This window comes from Meriones unguiculatus, chromosome 1, assembly GCF_030254825.1.
Source record: "Meriones unguiculatus strain TT.TT164.6M chromosome 1, Bangor_MerUng_6.1, whole genome shotgun sequence".
In the NCBI taxonomy this organism is placed as follows: Eukaryota; Metazoa; Chordata; class Mammalia; order Rodentia; family Muridae; genus Meriones; species Meriones unguiculatus.
The window spans coordinates 94,891,759-94,912,341 of NC_083349.1; the positions used below are offsets into that span (position 1 = coordinate 94,891,759).

Here is a 20,583-nt window from a genome sequence, read left to right on the forward strand (position 1 = left end):
GATGTAAACCAGGCCCAGTTCTCCTTCCCACCTAAAAAGGTTGCTATGTTTTAAATGTAAGCTTTAGGCTAATTGCTTATAGAATATATGTTTTTTTGTGATGGAATTAAGTCTTAGGAATTAAAGCAGAATGGTGGCCCACCCCTATAATACCCGTGCTAGGTGGCTAAAAGAGGAGGGTTGTGAATTTGAGGCTAGCTTGCGCTACAGGTTGAAACCATGCACTCTACCCAAAGTTATGAAATATGTTGTCAGTGAAACTCAGCACCATTCTGAATTGTCATTTAAGTGGCTATTTATCACTGTATAAGATTCACCAGGTCTTTAAAAGGAAGGTAACTTGTTATGAGTATGAATCTCGTAGGAATTTGATGAAAACACCAGATTGTTAAATTTCTCTGTGTGTATGAATCTATGTGAGTGTATGTGTACATGTGTGCAGTGCCCACAGAGACCGGAAGAGAGCCTCAGCTCCCTTGGAGCTGCAGTGACAGGGTTTGTGAGTATCTGCTGTGAATGCTGCGACCTGACCTAGTTCTCACAGCTGAGCTACACCTGCTCAGCCATCCTCCAGTTCTTATTTTGTCTTGAAAACCGAGTTGCATTTTAAGAGGAAAACATTGCTTGTTTGGAAGGATGATGATAATTTTTGCTCTTCTTAAAAGTAAGTTGCCCGTTCAGTAGTATGAAATGACTAGCGCTGTTTTTCTTTAGGTTTTGTGTGCTTTGGTTATCAGTCTACAACATGCTGACGTTCCACATATATCAATCTGCTTATAAAATCATGATTAATAGCGATACAAACTGAGCCTGGAACCTAGTACTCAGAATACAGACGTATAAGCATCCAGAGTTGAAAGTCACTCTACACTACATGGCTACTTTGAGGCCAGCCTGGGCTATATGAAACTTGAAAAAGCAAAAGTAAATAAATTGATTTCTCCTGATAGCTGTTGTGAAGTGGTTCTTGATTGTTACATATAAATTTTACTATGTACAGGAAAAGATGGTGAGATTTGTTTCACTTAGGTTGAAAGAAAGTGGAAGAATAAGGCAGTGATACACATGGTCTTAACCGTTTTGCCAAAGTTGCGCTGATGGAACCACCTACTATACTTTCATCCTCTGACTAGGAAAGGTTAGAAAATTGTAACTCTCCTAGAAAGAGGGAAGTGAAATAGTTTCAGAATGGCTTTGAGTACAGTTGAAAAGTGAAGCAAAGAAAGTAGGAAGTGGATTATTTATCTAAATGTGATGCTCACTTTTGGTAGGTGCCTTTCTTTTTGTAATCTGAAGGTTTGTCTGTGTCATCCTTATACAAGCTTCTGCTTTTTCTTAACTGGAAAGTCGGGCTCGGCTGTCATTCTCTAAACCTTCATTGTATCAAATTTGTAGTGAGTCTTTTGCTTTTGTGGTGTATTTGATTATGTCACTTTCTGCTGAAATGCTTATTTGCTCATTCATGTTTCCAAGAGCAGGTTTTTTTTTTTTTTTTTTTTTTTTTTGTCCCATCGTGTCTGTGTGTGTGTGTGTGTGTGTGTGTGTGTGTGTGTGTGTGTTTGTATAATGGGATCCTTTGATAACTTGTACTTTTTTTCTTTCCATCAAATAACTAATCTCACCTGGTGACATCTCACAGGATGGTGGCATTTGCTTTAACAACTTCACTGTCCGGCCTGACACCTCCAAATGTATGCTGTTGGTCAGGAATGAGTTGACAGGGAAGAGCATCAACTGTGAAAACTGTGTCTCCTGGAATAAACAACTTGGTTTCTAGGTATTTTGTTGCCACTGGAAATGACCTTAATAGATTCCTTTAGCTACTCCGCATGTCAGTTTCTTCACTGTCATGCCAGAAATAATAAGACCTGCGCTTCTGTCCCTATTGGGTTATTGTTAGCACAAAAACTATTAGACTGTTCTTTTCTGTGACAGTGGTGGGAGTCCTACACAGAGATGAAATTGCTATTTTCTTCTGTTCCTACTAGCATCCTTCTTATCCTGAGCTCTTGCTGCTGGATGGTGGTTTTGAGAAAAGTGCAGCATCATTCTCTTGACGTTCTTTGTGTACTTGGTGCCTCACAGACTGTCTTGTGTGTAGGAGATTAATAGACACACTTGTGTAGTAAATAAACCGATCTTTGGTGCTAAACAAAAGAATAAGAAACTGTTTTCTCGTGCTTTTATTCCCAGATGGCTGTAATAATTGACTGAAACAAGTTAGAGTTGATCTCTGTATCCCGAGTTTCTCCTTGTACAGTTCTTGAAGCAGCCCTGAGGCCCTTCTAAAATACTAGGCTGAAGTTTTCCATGAAGTTTGTAGAACTGCAACTTTGGTTAAGTTCTATATCCCTAGTGCATAGGCCAGTGCCACATAGTAGGGTTTAAATAAAATTGACTTTCATAAATAAAGAAGTGATCAAGGGTCCATCTCTCTTTGTAAGTGTTCATTTGAGCCCATTGGTCTTGTTTTAGATGTGTTCTTTCCATTATGAAGAATTAATACTTTTATTTGTCTGTGTATTTTAAACTGTGCATCTGTTGAAGGATGTCATGTATTAGTTTTAGTTTTGGACTGTTACAAATAAAGCTGTGATGAACATTTATATATATAAGTGAAACCACAGAGTTTCACTTCCCTGGAATGAGTGGCAAGAAGTCTTTAAAATTTTATATTTATATTAAATGTGTATGGGTATTTTGCCTGCATGTGTCTGCAACATGTGCATGCAGTACCCACTGAGGCCAGAAGAGGGCGTCAGGTCCTCTAGAACTGAACTGATGGTTGTTGGCTTCCATGTGGGTACTGGTAATGGAATAGTTTTTCTGGAAGAGCAGCTGATACCCTAAATCACTGAGCCATCTCTCCAGCCCCTTATTTGTGTGTTCTTAAATAATATTATTGTATATTTTTCTGAAACTCTTTTTCTGAGTTTCTTGTCATCTAACAAATGTATTAATTTGGTCTGGCTGCCTGGTTCTCTCAGAGTTCTGTGTTCCACAGGCTGGCTGTGCTGTGCTTTCTAAAACAGCCCCATCTCCATGGAGGCAGTCACCTTGAAGGCTCCCCATTCGTACAGCAGAAGCAAACTATATGTGGTCTGTAAGTCTAGGTCTTTTCCTTAATTTAATCCCTATGTCAATTAACCTTTAAGTAGGCTGGTTTGAGTTTTATGACCAATTTCAATATAGAACAGACTGAAAAGCTTTATTTTTTTGACCACATGGCATTCATGTGCTCAATGCAGAGTAAGAGAGTTAATTAGAATAGCTTTTTGCACTTTCCTGTTTAGCATTGAGCTCATGGCAAGACCTACTGTGAACTCACAGTGTTAACATGGGAGAGGAGAACTTGAGGGTATGAAACAGGGCCCATAATCAAGGAGCTTACAGTTCAACGGGGGAGACAAAGTTTGATACTTGTGAATCAGGTGAAATAGGAAATACTATACTACGATATGATACAGGTAGTGAATTGTATAGATATTCGTACATGGGAAAACCGAGTGTAATATTTGAGGGGAAAGTTTCTTAAAAAGGCATGGTGGACGAGTACTTGAGAGAAAGTCAATCTAAAAAAAATTTTTTTTTATCTTCTATTGCTATGTGCAGTCTTTATTTTGTCTTTATTAGGATGATTTTTGTACAATTTAGAAAGAAAAGGTGTCTGCAAAAGCATTATTAGATCCAAGTAAAATAAGCTCCAGTGACTATTCTGGAGATGTTAAATGACTTTACTTTGTAAGGTATAAGTGACAGAAGAATTTAAGTCATTTTTCTTACTATCTTGGTAGCACAGGTATGCCAGTATCTTCCAAGGGTGTCTTGTTCAGCCTGGCACTCCACTTACAGGAAGATTGTGGAGCAGTTTCCAGACAGAACTGCATTTCTGTTTCTCATGTTTTCTAGGAAAACAGATTCCACAAGTTTCTGTGGTTACCCACTCCATTGTTGAGGGGAGAATTGGATTCTGAAAACTAAAATTGGGAGCTATAGAGTACGTGGGCTTTTGTGTTTTTCAAAGTGTAATCATTAGAATTGAGAATAGCTTATTTGATTTGAACAGAGTAGTAACTTGTAGTAAGTACTTATGTGACTAAACTGAAAACAGAATTTTCTTTGACTGTGGCCAGGATTATATCAACATCTTTAGACCAAAAGAATTCTCATTTTCTCCACTAAATAAGCATTTGTGTGTTCTTACTTTGGGCCAGGTACTGGAATGTAGAGAGGGATCAGAAATACTCAATGCCTGAGCTAAAGATGGAGCTCAGTTGGTAGAAGGCCTGTGTAGCATGCATAGAGCTCTGGGCTCAGGCTCCAGGGCCATAGAAATTCTAGGTGGTTATCCCAAGTCCTAGCACCAGAGACAGGACGATTGGAAGCTCAAGTTTGTTTCTTTTAAGAGTTAAAGCTAACCTTGTTTTTAAGATATCTTATCTAAAAAAAAAAAAAAAAAAATTGAGGAGAGAGGAGAGAGAGTTGCCATAGTAGGTAAAGGCATGTGTCACATAAGCCTGAAAAACCTAAGTTCGATTCCTTGAACTCACAGTGAAGACAGAGGAAAGACTGACTACAGAGGTGTCCCTGAACTCCACACTTGCCTGTCCCCCGCATCATACATACAGACAGATGAACACATATTCCATGCCCTTGGGGAAGCCGAAGGGCTGATGAAGAGTAGGGTATACGTCTGCTGTGTTAGACTCTGTTGAAGGCAGGAGAAGTTCTGAGAAGAGAAGGCATTTTCCTGGTGCCTGTTCCCCACTCTGTGTTTGCACGTGCTGGGCCTCACTGAGTGCTCATCCTTTCCTTCAGGCCCATGGAAGTAGAGGGAGAACAGGCTTCAGGGAGTCCAGTGTCATGTTGCAGAGCCAGAAGCTGGAACTCTTGGTTTTTGGTTTAAGTTGCCGTGACAAGGTGTCAGTATTGCTATAAGACACTTGCCAGTTTTACAGTTAACTCTATAAAACTTTTATGTTTGATAATAGTTTGGTGCTGTCGGATGAGAATTTGGGGGCTTATAAAATTCTTTCCTATAGTATGATTTCTTTTAAACTTAACTAAATCTTTTTCAGAGTCCATGCTTATGTTTTTCATTCATGTCTTTAATTAAAATCAGACTAATTGTAATAATCATTGCTTGATTTTATGCTAAGAACCTAAGAAGTAATCACTTCTTTTCACACTTTACAGATGTGAAAATTGAGGTACAGAAAAGATTTTCTCAAGATCACAAGTAGCACTGGTAATAAAATTTAAAGGTTATTTTTAACTCACATTAGCTTGACTAGAACATTTTTTAAATTGCGGATTTTTCTAGTAGTAACAATAATACAAAATTGTATTCAGTAATTCTTAAGCAATTCTTATTTGAAGTTTATTCTTATAAAGAGACACTCTGCTTGTCGTAGAATTTTAAACAATGATTTAAAATCAAGATCCCCATGTTTTGATATGGTTAGAGATGTCATCCCTTCATTTCCCCCAGATATTTGTAGGCCATTCAGTTTCATTTTTTAGCCAGAAAAGGTAAGTGAGCATCTTTAAAGACTGAGAAATAAAGTCCACATTCTGTGTTGCTGTCAGTGAGTAATTCTTGCAACCAGGTTTAAGTCTATACTGGCCCTTTGGCTCTGTGTTTCAAGTTTCTGTTCATTCTTGGGTTCAGGAATTTTAGATAAGAAAACCACAAATAAAAATTTTAAAGAAAAAATTATTGAAAAGTTATATATTCATGAACTTGAAGTGGGAGTTAGTCATTGTGTTCTTAAATATTGACTCTTGAGTGGATCAGGTTATCTTTGTTCTGAATTACTGCTTCAGGCCATTACCTTGTTTAATAACTAAGGCATTGTTGTTTTCGTTTGAGCATGTTCTATGGAATTTTGGCAATGCATGCATCCTCTTTCTGTATCTTAGAAAAGCATGAGTAAATATTTTTTCTTAGCTTTGGTATTTTTGTAGCTTAAATTTTATATGAGCCAGACTAATATAATGTAATACCAAGATTGCATAATTTAAGATGTGGGGTTGCTTCCAGGACTGTGAGATAAACTCTTCATTTATCAGGAGGTTTATAAGCAGTACTTGTTGTCCATTCACTGCCTGTGGAGAAATACCACAGAGCTATTTTCCAGATGAGAAGATGAAGTTAAAGAGGTTAAAGACTGAGGGAGCAGCTTTGTTAGAGCATGCAAAGTATTCCTTTTTCATTCAAAACTTGGTCTCTGAAACTATTAATTCTGGGACTGAATAGTTTGAAATTCTTGGCATTTTTTTCTTTTTTTTTTAATTACTGAATTTCAAACTATGTTGTTACATGCTGAATTTTTAAAATGTTAGTTAATAAAAATTTTCATTGAATACTTACTATGGACCTTGGCACTCTAGTGTGTCCAAAAGTAGATCATGACATGGTCGTGGATTTCCAGGATTTTATTGTTTAGTGAGAGATAAGACCAACTTTGAACTTGTCCAATAAATACGATTATCAGACTTTCTTGTACTAACTGTCAGGCACAAGGAGCCAGAGGAGGAAGAGGTCATCCCAAGTGGCAGTTCAGTTTTATTCTTGACTTGAAAGAAGGGCTGGGGTTTAGATATGCAGAGAAGAGGGGAGTATTGCTTTTGGTAATATATGGTATATTACATGGGTGAAGGTTGGAAACAACATTATATATGTCTGAGGACTGATGACAAAACAGCTTGGGACAGACAGAAAGAGCATGCTCTGTTTTCATCATTCATATCTAGAACAAGGATCAGTTGGTCACCTGTTCTAGATAGGTTATTTGGCTTCTGAGTAAACATATCAAGGTTTGTTTGAGTTTTCATAGCAGTAGGAATTGTACAGAAACTTCTGTATCAGAGGATCCCATGACAAAAATCCTCTTTTTTTTTTTTTTTCTTTTTTTCAGAATCATTGAGAAATAAGTAAATTCTCTGACACTGGTTAGTGGAACTGAAGAATTGCAAGTCCAGCCAGCTTAGTATGAATGTGTGAACATTTCACAATTGTAGATGTTAAAAAATTCTATACAATTCTACAGAAATTAAAATGTTTCTGAGAGAAAGAGCTTCATGTTTTATAGTAGAATCTTCAACCATTTTATTAGAAGGCGAGCCACACCATTTTCCCAAAGTCTTGATTTTTGGTATGGAAAATAGTTCTAAGAGTATAGTTGGTGAACAATCAGGAAGCCAAGGGCCTAATCCACCAGACTGTGTGTTTGTGTGTGTGTGTGTGTGTGTGTGTGTGTGTGTGTGTGAGAGAGAGAGAGAGAGAGAGAGAGAGAGAGAGAGAGAGAGAAGAGTTAGCAGATAGGGGACAGGGAACAGTTGTGAGCAGCTTTGGAAGAAAGAGATAGGCGTTGGGTCCTTCCGTGAAGCATGTAACTGCTCTGAGAAGGATCACTTTCCAACCAAAGTTAAGTTCCATTAATAGAAATGATGAGGTGGGGGGAGGGGAGAGAAAAAAAAAGAAATTATGAGGTGGGAGAATGAATGTTTATTAAGCAATTCATGATGTCAGTTGCTACATTCTTCAAGGGTCTAGAATCTATGTCATCTCAAAAGCTTTGAAAATGTCTTTATAAAGAATAGTGATGTCTTTATAAAGAATAGCACATGCCTTTAATCCCAGCACTCAGGAGGCAGGGGCAGATGGATCTCTGTGAGTTTGAGGCCAGCCTGGTCTATATAGTGAGTTCCAGGACAGCCAAGGCTACATAGTGAGACCCTGTCAAACAAGGAAAAAAAGAATAGTGACTTTAATATTAGACGATAATATGTGCAGTATTTTGTTTTAGCCTATAAGAAAGTTTATTTCCCCTTAGATGTTCAACATATAATTATAAAAAGATAGGAAGTGGTGCTACTGTTCTCATAGTTACTATAATTTTATATGTACATCTTTTTGTTATCAGGTTTATTCAAGAACAGTGTCACCTAATCTTAGTCCATTTTGTGCTGCTCTATCAGACTAGCTGAGGCTAGGTAATACATAAAGTTTGGCTTATTCTGTTGACTGCAAATGGCCAAAATAATATAGTCCTGGCGTCCTGGAGATGTCGCTCTGGCTCTGTTTACTACATGGCAGAGAAACAGAATGGAAAACAACCACATATAGCAAAGCCAAATATATGGACAGCCTTGCTGTATAATAACCTGTTCTAATGAGATGTGATTCATCCCTCAGGATAGCGTAGTCCATTCATGACTCTGGAATCTACCTGTAACCTAATTAATTTTTTTCTTACTGGTTCCATCACATCTGAACTGTTATGTTGAAGGCCAAACTTCCAGAGTATGTACCTTTGAGAGACAAACTACATCTGTTCTATGTTTAACTTCCAGAAGCAAAGTGTACATCTTTTCAGATGAACGATGTTTTGGGGGAACATTAAAATAGAGATTCTGACTATAATGCAATCACTTTCTGAAACTGAAAATGCTATTCTGCAAAATGAAATATCTCCCTACATCATAGCTATAGTGGTTTGAAGGAGAAAGGCCTCCATACGATCATATATTTGAATGCTTAATCCCCAGTTTGTGCAGCTATTTGAGAAGGATAAGGAGGTGAGGCATTATTGTAGGTATGTCACTGGAGATGGGCTTTGCCCCCGCTCTTTTTAGTTAGCTCTTTCTCTGCCTCGTGCTTGTGGATCAGGATGTAAGCTCTCAGCTACTGCTCCAATGCCATGCCTGCCTGCATGCTTCACCGCCATGGTCCCCACAGTGAGAGACATGGACTTACTCTCTGTAAGTCTCCAATAAACTGCTTCTCCTAGAAGTTCCCTAGCTCACGAGATCTCAGTATAGAAATAGAAAAGAAAGGAGGCTAATTGTTGATCTGATATAAGTTAAATAGAAACTCTGATTCACTTTGGAATTTCACCCATTTGTTACAATGTTCATTTTCTTGTTGGAAGGTGAAACTGTTTGAGGTCAAATAACATAAGTTTATTGGAATTGGTACCTGATTTATTTTTATTTCTGGGTCCCAAGTCTCCATTGTGTTTAAATTGAATGTGATGTTTTATTCTGACTTTTTTTTTTTTTTTGCCTCTCAATTCAAATTAGGCCAGTTGTCCTGAATAATCTCTCTTTCTCTGTCGGCCAGGTTTTTCTTTTTTGTTCTGTAAATGCTTAACTGTTTGTTCTGTACAGACTACTTCTGTGGAAATGGAGCACCAAGCTGTCTTGCTCAGAGCACACCAGCCTGGCTTACAGGAGATGGGGTAGACTGGCCACACTGGATAGGCTCTGACCTGCTGCTAAGTCTTGGAGGGCTAGAATTTCCCTTTGTGACCTCAATTCTGTGCCAGCTTCATGTTTGTTGGTTTCTTTCTGTGATTGCTGAGGTTCTGAGCAGACTCAGAGGCATGGAGTTGTCACCTCTGCCCTTTATGCAGCTGGGTCCATTATGTGCCCGTGTGGTACCATTTCTATGGAATTGGTGTCCAATGATCCAGTATTTTTCCCTTCATTATTCATTCAAGGCTTTGAGTACTGAAGGGGGTTCAGACATTTATAAAATATGATCTGAATTTGAGGAAAAGTAGAGGGATAGTATAACCCTCCTAAGACTGATTCCTAAGCTGAATCCAACAGGTAGGAAGGTGTGTAAGTACTCTGGATTTTGCTCTCCTCATAGGGTCAGTTTGCATGCCCGATTCCTTGTTTCCTCATTTCAGTTCCGTTGTACAAATGCACCTCCAGTAGAACTTTTTCAGTCTTTAAGCCTACATCCTTCAAACGTTCTTCTTTCTCTATCTTTTCCTCGTGAGTGTACTGTTATTCTTTATCAGCTTCTATATCCTGCCAGTGTAGGGAGTGAGTATAGAGCACTATTAGAACTGTCTCCCAGACTTGTATTTGGAAATGAAATAACATAAAGACATACAGTGTCACTGGTCTCTATAGGTAGAAAATGGCCCACTTTCACCAAAACAAAAACCCAGTGTAGGCCATCGTCTGTATCTCCTTTATGCTTTAATTTAACTTTTTCTAAAGTGTCAACACTTCAGAGAAATAAAAGAATTTTTTGCTCATTTTGATCATTTACCAGTAGGTTAGTGTCTTAGTGTCTTTTTCTGTTGCTGTGACAAAAGCAACTTAAGGGAGAAAGGATTTGTTTCAGTTCCCAGTGGAAGGTATGGTGCAGTCCATCATGGCAGGACTGTCAAGGTAGCTGGAGCCTGATGCAGCTGGTGATGACAGAGAGGATGAAGCTGTGCTGTTGCTCAGTCTCCCTTCTCCATTAATACAGCTCAGGGTGTCGCCAGGCACCAGCCTGGCACAGTTAAGGTGGGTCTTCCAGGTCAGTCAACATAATCAAGATAATCCCTGCACAGACATGCTCAGGGGCTTGGCCTGGCCCCTCAATGATTCTAGATCCCGTCAAGTTGGCAGTTAACACTAACCATCACAGTTGGGTTTGACTTTTTATCATTATAAAAATAAAATGGTTCTGTACTGAAGGAGTTATTTCTGTGGGGTACCTGAAGTGTACCATATATAACACGAAATAATGTAAATGTCCCTGAGAACTGTTTCTCACTTGTTATACAGCCTTTCTACATTAAAAAAGCCACTTAAAAATGACCGATCATTTTAAAAATGTTTTTATTCTTTCTGCTTTTATTCCTGGCTGCCTTCAGAACTGCCTTTACATACTACTGCCAAGCTAGTTGACTTGCCCAGGAAAATTGAATTCTGTAGAATCCATTGCATTTGCTGTGAGGTTCCTTTCTCTGAAAACTTCTTTTTTTTTCCTATTCTCATTAAATTGAGATTTAATGATTTTTCAGAGCCTTGTGTGTATATAATATTATTCATTATAAATATTTAAAAGTTACAGTACCAATTTGTCTTAATCTGGAGTATGTTTTTGCACATGGTCTAATACCATCGGTGAATATGTGCGAAGAAGCATCAGTTGTATGCTGAGCTTAGTACTAGGCCTAAGGAAATATACCAGAGCATAAAATGTGGAGAACATAAAATGTGCTTGCAATGAAACAAACCCAAACAAAACCCTAGGTAAAATAATTAAGAAAGAGATAATTATTGCTAAAATAATTAAGAAAGAGATAATTATTGCTATTGTTTTAAGAATGAGGAGATGGTCGCTAATCAGGAAGCAAGTTATTTTCTTGTTCTAGAATAATCCAAGGGGCAAGCATCTAATGCTTCATACGTATTCCTATGATCCATATGCTGTAACCTGTGTGTGTGAGAAGTACTTGGTGCTCAGCCTACCCTTAAGAGATTTTGCTACTTTTTAGAGGGACAGGTAAGTTTTGATATGTATCCTTTTTAAGGGGAGGTGAGGAGTGTAGAGGCTGTGGATCAAATCCATAGTGTGGTGCATGCAAGGTAAGCTCTCTGCAACTGAACTGCTTCCCTGTGTTCTTTATAATCAGAGACTGTCTATAATTGTCAGTATCTGTATTCTCTCTCGGGGAACAATGAATGATGTTAACAGTGTTCTTTGTTCCCTGCAAATTTGGAGGAGTTGGTTCTCTCTTTCCATTTGAATACTGAGAAAGGAATTCAGGATGTCAGGTGTGCATGGCAGAGGGCTGTTAACCCTGGCCATCTTGCCAGCTTTGAACGCGTTTTTCACCAGCATCATCGTGCACGGTACTTTTTCATAAGTGATGAAGTAAATTCTTCATGATGAACAAGTTACAGTTTTTAATTCTATCACTATTTTCTTCTTGTTGCTTCTGTGTAGCCTAGGCTGGCTTTAAACTTCCCAAGGAGCAAACCTTGAATCTTGATGCTCTTGACTTCCCCTTCTGAGTTCAGGGATTACAGGCTTGCACTACCGTACTGTGCACGTAATTCTATTTTAAGTGTATCTTTCCTCCTAGCTTTAAAAGTTCAGCAGAGTAGTATATAGAAAGTGTGTGTGTGTGTGTGTGTGTGTGTGTGTGTGTGTGTATATATCACTTTCTTTAGCTCATATTAACTGTGTGTAGTTTCTAAGACCCTGCATACTACTTGCCTTTGGATTCTGTTTGTGATTGTCAGATTCTTTTTTAAAAAATTTATCTTGAAAAACATTTATGTGATCTTCCTGCAGGAATTGTCACTTCTTTAGTTCTCTTTTCCTACACCTCTAAGGTTTATGTCTGTCTCCCTGCTCCCCCTCCAGCTGCTTTTAAAGGCTGTTTTCATTTTGTGTAAGCCAGCTGCCTATCGTTCATTGAACATTTACAGCCCATCTAATTTTTCCACATTATGAAAAAATGGTACATGAAATATTCCTCTGAATTTTCTTTGCTTATGTTTTTTTGGATTCTTTCTTTGGAGAAAACGATCAGAAATGGGAATACTAGGTTAAATAATAAAAACATTTCATGAAACCGATAACCAAGCCTCTTTTAAATAAGTGTATCAATTTACAAATTTACCAGCATGTATAGTCTTCCCAGTAGTGACTAGAATTATTTTTTTGTACTGCATGTGTAAGGGAATGTGGGGGGAAAGTGACCATGTTGTTTTAATTTCCATTGCTTTTATTAGTAGGGAGGTTGAACATTTGCCCACATTATTTGTTGGTTAATTGTATTTTCTTCAGCTTTGTTTTCAGGACGTGCTATAATTTGCACCTGACCTTTTCACCTTATTTCCTATTATTCAAACCCACAAATATTTATTAGACTCTTGGGCTGCTGTCTCCCACCCAACATATACATAGACTCTAATCAAGCTGATCTGTCTTTATTCCTTTGACTATGTTATACTTTTCCTTTGAGACACCCCCCCCCCAGCTTTTGTGGAGGTTTTGTTTTTTCTTTTTCCTACCCCTATTTTTCTTCTCAAGCTATACTTTCCATCCTTCAGATTCAGCTCCAGTGTATATAATCTCTGGATAGTCTTACCTGACCTGACAGTGGTATGCCTGGCTTGGGTCCCATGCTCCTTGTTCCCCGTCACTTGGTCTGAATCTGCCTTTTGTAGCAGGAACAGTACAGGAGAGGTATGTTGAGATAGATGAATCTAGACGAACTTCATCACTTGTTAGTAGTGACCTGGTTTCCTCATCTCAGCATTCTCAGGAAACGGGGACAGTACAGTCTGACTCTGTCGTGTCTATGAGGAGTAAAGTGATGGGGCTTGTGAAGAGCCCTGTGTTGGTGCTTGGGGTACAGAAGTTCTCATTCTCGTGTCTGTGTGTGCTTTTGTTGTCCTTGTTTTCTCTTTACAACCTGCACTGCTTTGGGTCCCAGCACTGAGAGCTGGGAAGTAGACACAGGGTCCCACCCTTAATCAAGAATCTATTTTCATTTGATACCTACAGACAAAGGAAAAATCAATTTTTTCAATGGAGTGTCAGTGGGTATATCAACCACACTCCAGGACAGGTGCCATGCTAAGAAGTAGTTGGCCAATACAAAGTGGATTCCATGGTTCTTTTTCCGTGGTTTTCTTTTTTCTCTTTATTTGTTTGTGTTTGTGTGCAAGGGGAGTGGTTCTGTTTTGTTTTGGCACTTTTTTGCCTTATTGGTTTGTTTTTGTTTTTGTTTTGGGGGATGAAAGAGAGATGGTGCTTACGTTTTAAATTAATTGCATGAATAAACCCACTGTCTCAGTATTTGTTCTTCTCTGCTTCAGTACTCCTCTTTTTTGCTGTTGTTGACATTTTGAGATAGGATATCATGTAGCCTGGGTCGGCCAGGAACTGGCTGAGGCCAAGCGCGACTTTGAACTTTTGCTCTCCTTGCTTCCACCTCTAGAGTACATAGGTTGCAGGCCTGCCTGCCAACACTCTAGTTTATACAGTACTGGGGATTGGTCCCAGGGCCTCCCAGATAGTTGGACAGCATGCCGCTGACTGAGCCACATCTACAGTACGACTCCTCCTTTTATACCTTACACATGGTATATGGTCTCCTGCAAATTAATTTTGTATCTTAAAGAAAAAACAACAAGGGTAATGCATTGTGGGTTTTGTGTGAGTCCCAGTATGCTGTGTAGATGCTGCTTTCTTTCATGGCGTGAGTAGCCATGAAAGAAAGACACTTCAGGGCTGAGGACCTTTACTGACATTATCAGAACTTTTTCCCATGGTGAGTTGTTGCTTGTTCAGCCAAGTGGAGTATGTTACTTAGTAGAAACTCCTGAAAAGATCCACATTATACCAGATTTTGTTTTTCCACACAGGGTTGTATTCATTAATATTTGTGAGAAACCTATGCTTAATAATAACACAAGCAGCTGTAAATGAAAGCAGATTCTCACCCCTTTAATTGTCATGTGATTTGGATTAACAGCATCGTCACTCCCTTACTCACGCATGGGATTTCCAAGCATTCTCAAAAAACTGGAATGGTGACTCATGTTTCATCACCATGTGACAGGCTGTTTTCCTTTATTTAAAATGTAAACAAAAAAAAAATCCTGAATAAAGATTTCCACTTATTTTAACTAGTGACATATGCTATGATCAGTATTTCTACTAAAGACCAACACTTTTTACATATACCTCAAGCCTCACAATTAAGCTTTTTGCCTTTCCAAGCATAACAGTTAACCAATAAACCAAAATATCAGCCTAGTCTGGCTTAGCTCAGCGCTCTTTTGATTTCTTCCAGTCTGTTTGATGTGGAGGCTTACTGAGATTTATCTACTGAGCTGTTCATAGACTGTAGGGTCAGGAGCGCTGGCTGCATTATATAAGATTCCACCAGTGACACAAGAGTGTAGACAGGCTCTGTAATGTGATGGCTTAGGTTGTTGTGCTAGTCCTTTTCTTTTTTAAAAGTTTGGAACTATTCTCAAACTTTTATTAATACTCAGTATTTTTTATGTTCTAATTTATACTGAAAGCTTTAAAAAAAAGATGTGCTATAATTGGTTGTTTGCTAGAATTTTTTCAACATTTGGTAGAAACAGCTATACAAATGTGAAAACTTTTCCAGTTATTTGAAAAAGAAAATAAAAATAAAAGTGTATAGTGACAAGTCATAGATTCTCCTGTATACAGAAGCAAATGTCCTCTCATTATGTTGTTCCTGGTTGAAATAACATTAGTCTACTCAGCTTTATAAAAAGCCTACAGAATTTATTCACCTTATCGCATATGCTCCTAGGCATTCCCAATAGTATAATTGCCATGTTCCAGATGACATTTTTTTTTTTAGTTTCTGTGATTAATTTGCTACTTGTTTCATATCTGGTGTGAAGCAGAATTGGTGTTATGACTCTTAACCTAGTTGTTTTTCCATTATATGAAAGCTTTTTTGTTGACTAATACACACCATTGCTAAAAGTAGCAGAGTTTTGCCAGTGGTTTAATTTTGTCCTCTTTCCTGAGAGGCAGAGTAAAATTACTTAGGCTTACTCTGCTGGAGATAAATATATCAGGTCATATTAGAGGAGCACATCCACCCCCACCCCCACCCCAGCTTCAGTGGCCTCAAATATCAACTGGGAACAGAAGTCCTAGGGTTTGTGTGATTGTTAGTACTCTCCACACAACACTGAAAGAGTGCCTTGCATAGAGGAAAAGCACAGTGGGTTTTGTTGCCTTGCTGTGTGCAAAGTAATGTGCTGAGCAATGGAAGAAAAATAAGTGTAAGTCTTTAAGAATCTTTAGAGTCTGGGGCCAGAGAGATGGCTGATTGGTGAAAAGCATCTGCTCTCCTTGCAGAGGACCTGGGTTCCTACAAACGTCTTGATGGCTCACTCCAGTTTCAGTCCAACCCCCAGTTCAGACAGCTGCAGGCACCAGGCTTGGATATGGTACACATATGCACATCCAGGTACTTATATATACAAAAATAAAAATATAGAAGTCTTTGAAAACAAAACAAAAAAAGCCTCTCAGAGTCAAATAGATTAGGTGTACTCCAAATTGCATGCCCCAGCCCGAGTACTCTGCTTCAGAGCCATTGTAGGGAAGAGTTTATAGTTGGAGATTATGGGTTAGGGAAGGCTTCCTGTAAAAGTCAGGGTCTGAACTTGAGACATGAATAGAAGTTAGGCAAGTGAAGAAAAAATGTGAGTAGGGCAGTTTCTGAGTCTAATCGTGTCATCTAGAGAGGTGCGCATTGAGGAAACTAGTGGGATAATTTGCCTGCCTCCCCATCCCTCCTTCCCTCTCGATTCCTTCCTTGCTTTCTTCCTTCTTTGCTTCCTCTTTTCTATTTCACTCTTTCTCCCCCCCTTCTCCCCTTTATGTATCTCAGGCTACCCTCAAGCTCACTGTGTAGTTATGTAGTTAAAGATGACAATGAACTGTGATCCTCCTTTTCTACCACTGAAGTTCTGTGATTACAGGTGTGGAGCTACCACACCCAGTCTGCGTGATACTGGGAGTTGAATTCAGGACTTTATGCATGCTAAGCAGGCACTATACCAGCTGAACTACACCCCAAGCCTCCAGAGTTCACTTTTGACCCAAGACTTGAGATGCTAGAGGGAGACCCAGTGGAGCATATCCACTTGGTAGTTCCACACACAGGGCCTGGAGCCTAGGAATGAGGTCTGGCCTCGACCGAGTAGTCTTCCGTGTGTGTGTGGCATTTTATGCCCCGGTGACTAGGATCACCAAAGTGTCCAGGAAGCACCAGTAGTTAAATCTCTCAACAGAGATGGACTGTTTCAGTAACCAGAGTTGGAGGTGGGCTGTGTGCTTGTGTGTTTTAAAATCAGTGAGTATTTTGTTTTTTCTGCAAATGGCTTGAATTCACCCAGGGAGGAAATGTGCTCCTGGGCTGCTCATCATCCCGAGACTCTGAGTAGCTGTGAGGAGGCATTTCACTTTCCCACCCCCTCAGCTTTCTTTGAGGAGGCTGATGATTCTTTGCTCAACCATTGGAGCTTAGTGGGGGAAGGTGGACCTCTTTTTGCTTTGTTAAGTTTTTGAGTGTTAAGTCCTTAAATGTAATTGGAGAAATAATGAAAGTATCCTCTTAAACAAATTCAATGGATTTTAATTTTCCTGGCAAACTGTTATTAAGAAATTGTTTCGGAGATTTGCTCTCTGAGTAGGATTAGCTAACCTACATTTTTTCATTTGGAAAAGTAGTTCTTGAATTAGAAAGCAAGCTTGGAAGAATCATTTCCATTGCTTTATACAGTGTAGAGAAAACATATGAAACTGCCAGATGAAAACTTTCCTTGTGATATGAGAAGCAGGGAAACAGAGAAAATATAATACGTTAGGGAAAGGATTCTCTTTATCCACTGTACCTGCTTTTATCTTCAATTCTGGAAAGCTCTGCCAGCAGGGTTTTTTTTTTTTTTCTTTCTTTCTTTCTTTTTTTTTTTTTTTTTTCCACTCCTATTCTTGTCCTGCCAAGAGTTGCATATTTTTGGCAAAATGTTCATTACTGGCTAGGAGTGCACAAGGAAGCCTTTGCCAGAGAATTAAGCAAGCAGAAGTCTGTCAAAACAAATATTCTAGTTTGAAAATATAGTTCTTCAGGGTAAGGGGAAGGGGTGGGCAGTGGAAGAGGCCAGAGCATGCTCTGAGGCTGAGTATTCATTTCCTAAGAACCCTGAGTTCTGAAGGCTGCTGTTTGTCAGTGCTGGAGGAAGCAAGGCTGTGGCACATGAAATGTGCTGATGAGCAAGGATGGGTTCCTGGGGATGTGGGGTTTGTTCTTGGGTTTGATCTGCCGTTCATATGATGACAGCCTTTTCTAAGTGAAACATTTTGATAACAAATAGCCTTTTCGATTAAATTTAAGAGGTATTTAACAAAACTTATGTTTACATGGGAAAAACTCTGAAGCCTGAGGATATTAAGTACACATAAACAAATCCTCACAGGAACACCAGTCCATTTCATAAGCATTTATTTGGCTAGGAAATGCCAACTTTATATGGCTCCAACCTTAAAAGTAGTTATTATTGATTCCAAAAAGCAAAACTTGTTTTTTCCTCTCTAACTTTTTCTTCCATTTGTTTCTTTGAGTATAGGTTGGGTAAGCTCAAGTGTTTTTAGATTCTCTCATTATGTAGACTCAGGGCTACTACTAAAAAGTTACGCTTCAGGTTGGAGAAAATGCTTGCTTGTGAGCTGACATTTCTGGTTGGACCTGCTGGGGTGGGGGTGGCTGTTAACTTTATTAAGCTGAGAGAGAGAGAGATTGATTTTGTGTATAAATTGTATTTTAGTTTTTCAGGATTTTCTGACTGACCATGTACATGCTGCTGACAATATTTTCTAAGAATTTAAAAAAATAAATCGTACCTTGTAATATTTCAGTAAATGGTCATGTGTAATAAAGCGTACTATGAATAAAGTTAAAAGCCTTAATATAATATTAGTAAAATACACATCAATTTATTCTTACCTCCTTGTGGCAGAACTTACTTAGACCTGCTGCCTAAATAATTCAAGGAACACAGGCCTGTGTCCAGAGCAAAAGAGGAAACCTTTTTGCCCTTTGATTCTGACTTCATCCACTTTAGTTACTGAAAGAGGGGTTAGTTAATGTAAAATTTCTTTAGTTTTAGTGATTCAGAATAATAAAAATCTTTTGTGAGCTTCAAAAGATCATGCTGCACCATTGGCATTTGCCTTTAGTAAACGTAACATTTGTTTTCTAAAGAATTATAACAACATACTTAAATTCCAGAACAGTAAGCAAAATAGCTTAAGTTCACTGACTTGAAAAAACATTCTTTTATACTGCGCGGTTCTAAAATAAATACTTAAAAGAAACAGAGAGCAAGCCATTCTATCTTGGATTTCATTTTCCTTCAGATAGAACAGCTAGAACAAACATTCTTGCTAGTTAACATTGCCTGTGTTTTTATGAAGTTAATAACTGACCTGTCAATCATGCCCTATATAAATACGGTAGTTGAATGCTTTCTGCTTTAGAAGCACTTTTATTTACAAGAGCTGCCAGCCAAGATTTCCAAAGCACTCCACGGGCTGTTTGCTTTGATCTGTTTTGAGGGCTGGTCTCTTTATACCTGTTGGTTTGCTCTTTATGGTACCTTTGTGTGATCAGGTATTGAGAGAGCAGATGTGCAGAATAAACATGTCTGACGGAAACCAGGGCTCAAGAGAAATCATGTAATTATGCACCAACAACTCTAGAAAAGAGAATATTTTCCTAAATCAACTTTGTTGCTGTTATGACAAGAGAACAGATGTCATGGTATTCACCCCAGAGAAGCTGGAGTTTTTATTTAACCCTCAGCTCTTAATGGAGTGGTGTGTGTCCCACCCGCTGCTTTCCAACTGCAGCTTGATGTGATGTTGCAGGCCCTCCCAGGCTTTTGCCTTTGACCTTTTCTCATTTGCTCCTTCCTTAGGGAATGTTTACCACATGTGTACATCCAAATAACCAGTTCTCAGTGGGGAGAGCTATCTTTGCATTTTGAACTGGAAATGCCTTTTTACAGTTATGGCAGGTTTCGAAAAAGAATAGCTTTTGGAGGGTCGATTTGTGGCTTTGAAATGGAGTTTTACCCAATACTGAGAGAAACTGAATACTAAAGGCCGCTTGCAGCCTTGAATGCAAGCACAGTCTTCAGTGAATGAAAGAAGGGAAGAAAGGAAGAGAAAGTGCAGCGCTTGCCTCCAGAATGACCTTGTCTGAGTAGGTTCTTTTCTTTTTTAATTAAGTGTTGCCTTAGCAATTCCCCTGAATTACATTTGCATATTACTTTCCTCTAGGAAACTGAATGTTTAAATTTTGTAACTTCTGTCATTACTTACCAATGCCTTCAGTGGGGTGGTGGGTTTCAGAGCTGTTCACTGTGGGGGGGGCAAGTCTTCATATTCTTTGGGCTTTCTCACCGGCCCTCTAGGTTAGATCCTGTCCCTCCTGTAACACTGGCATGAATCAGTTTTCTGTGGAAGGGTACCTGAGCTTGGCTTAAGGTTTAGAAAGTAGACTTTTTACTAATCAGTTTTCTCCTTTCTTTTGCCCAGAAAAATTCCCAATCTAGTATCTTTAACTGTTAATATTGCAGTTTGTTGAGTTTCTGGTTTATAGCTTTTAGATATTCCTGTCTCTGATAGTCAACAGAGTAAGTAATTCCTGAGTACCCTGTTTCAGCAAGCTTCCTTGGGTACTTGCCAGAGTAAAACTATTTGGTAAATGTTAAAGTAGATTAAAGCTTGGTTTTGAACTCTGTTCTGCATAGCCTTGTTGGGGAGCAAAGATAGGAAAGTTCTGAGGTTACCAGAAACTACTACAAACTAGCTTTGTGGCCTATGTTGAGGCAGAAGCCTTTTAAAAGGTAGGAAAGGGCTGGAATCATCTTTGAGAATCTTTAAGTCTTAGGTGGAAGTGGAGGAAGTGGAGCTACAGGGCAGCCAGACTCCAGGCCAGGGGAGCCAGAAGCAATTGCAGAAGATGCTACAGATTCCATGCCCTGGCTACCAGTGGAGAAACTGCTGCTGCAGATGTGCCAGGGATGATGGTGCATGTGTCTGGGGATGGGGTGGAGGGTGGGCGGGGATACCCTTGAGGCTGCTTAGTTGACAGATCTGTGGAGTAACCCTCCAGTGTTTTTATTTTACATTCATTCAGGGTTCAAGTCTGTAATTAAAATTTCTGAACAAAGACCCTATTAAGTTACACCATCCAGATT

General features: G+C 38.9%; 1 protein-coding gene and 1 pseudogene across 1 annotated transcript in view; both read left to right on the forward strand.

Moving 5' to 3' along the window:
* Thada (THADA armadillo repeat containing) overlaps positions 1 to 20,583 on the forward strand; it is a 294,790-nt gene that overhangs the window by 78,557 nt on the left and 195,650 nt on the right. The gene's annotated exons all lie outside the window — the stretch shown is intronic.
* LOC110558153 (ATP synthase F(0) complex subunit B1, mitochondrial-like) overlaps positions 8,731 to 20,583 on the forward strand; it is a 29,342-nt pseudogene continuing 17,489 nt past the window's right edge.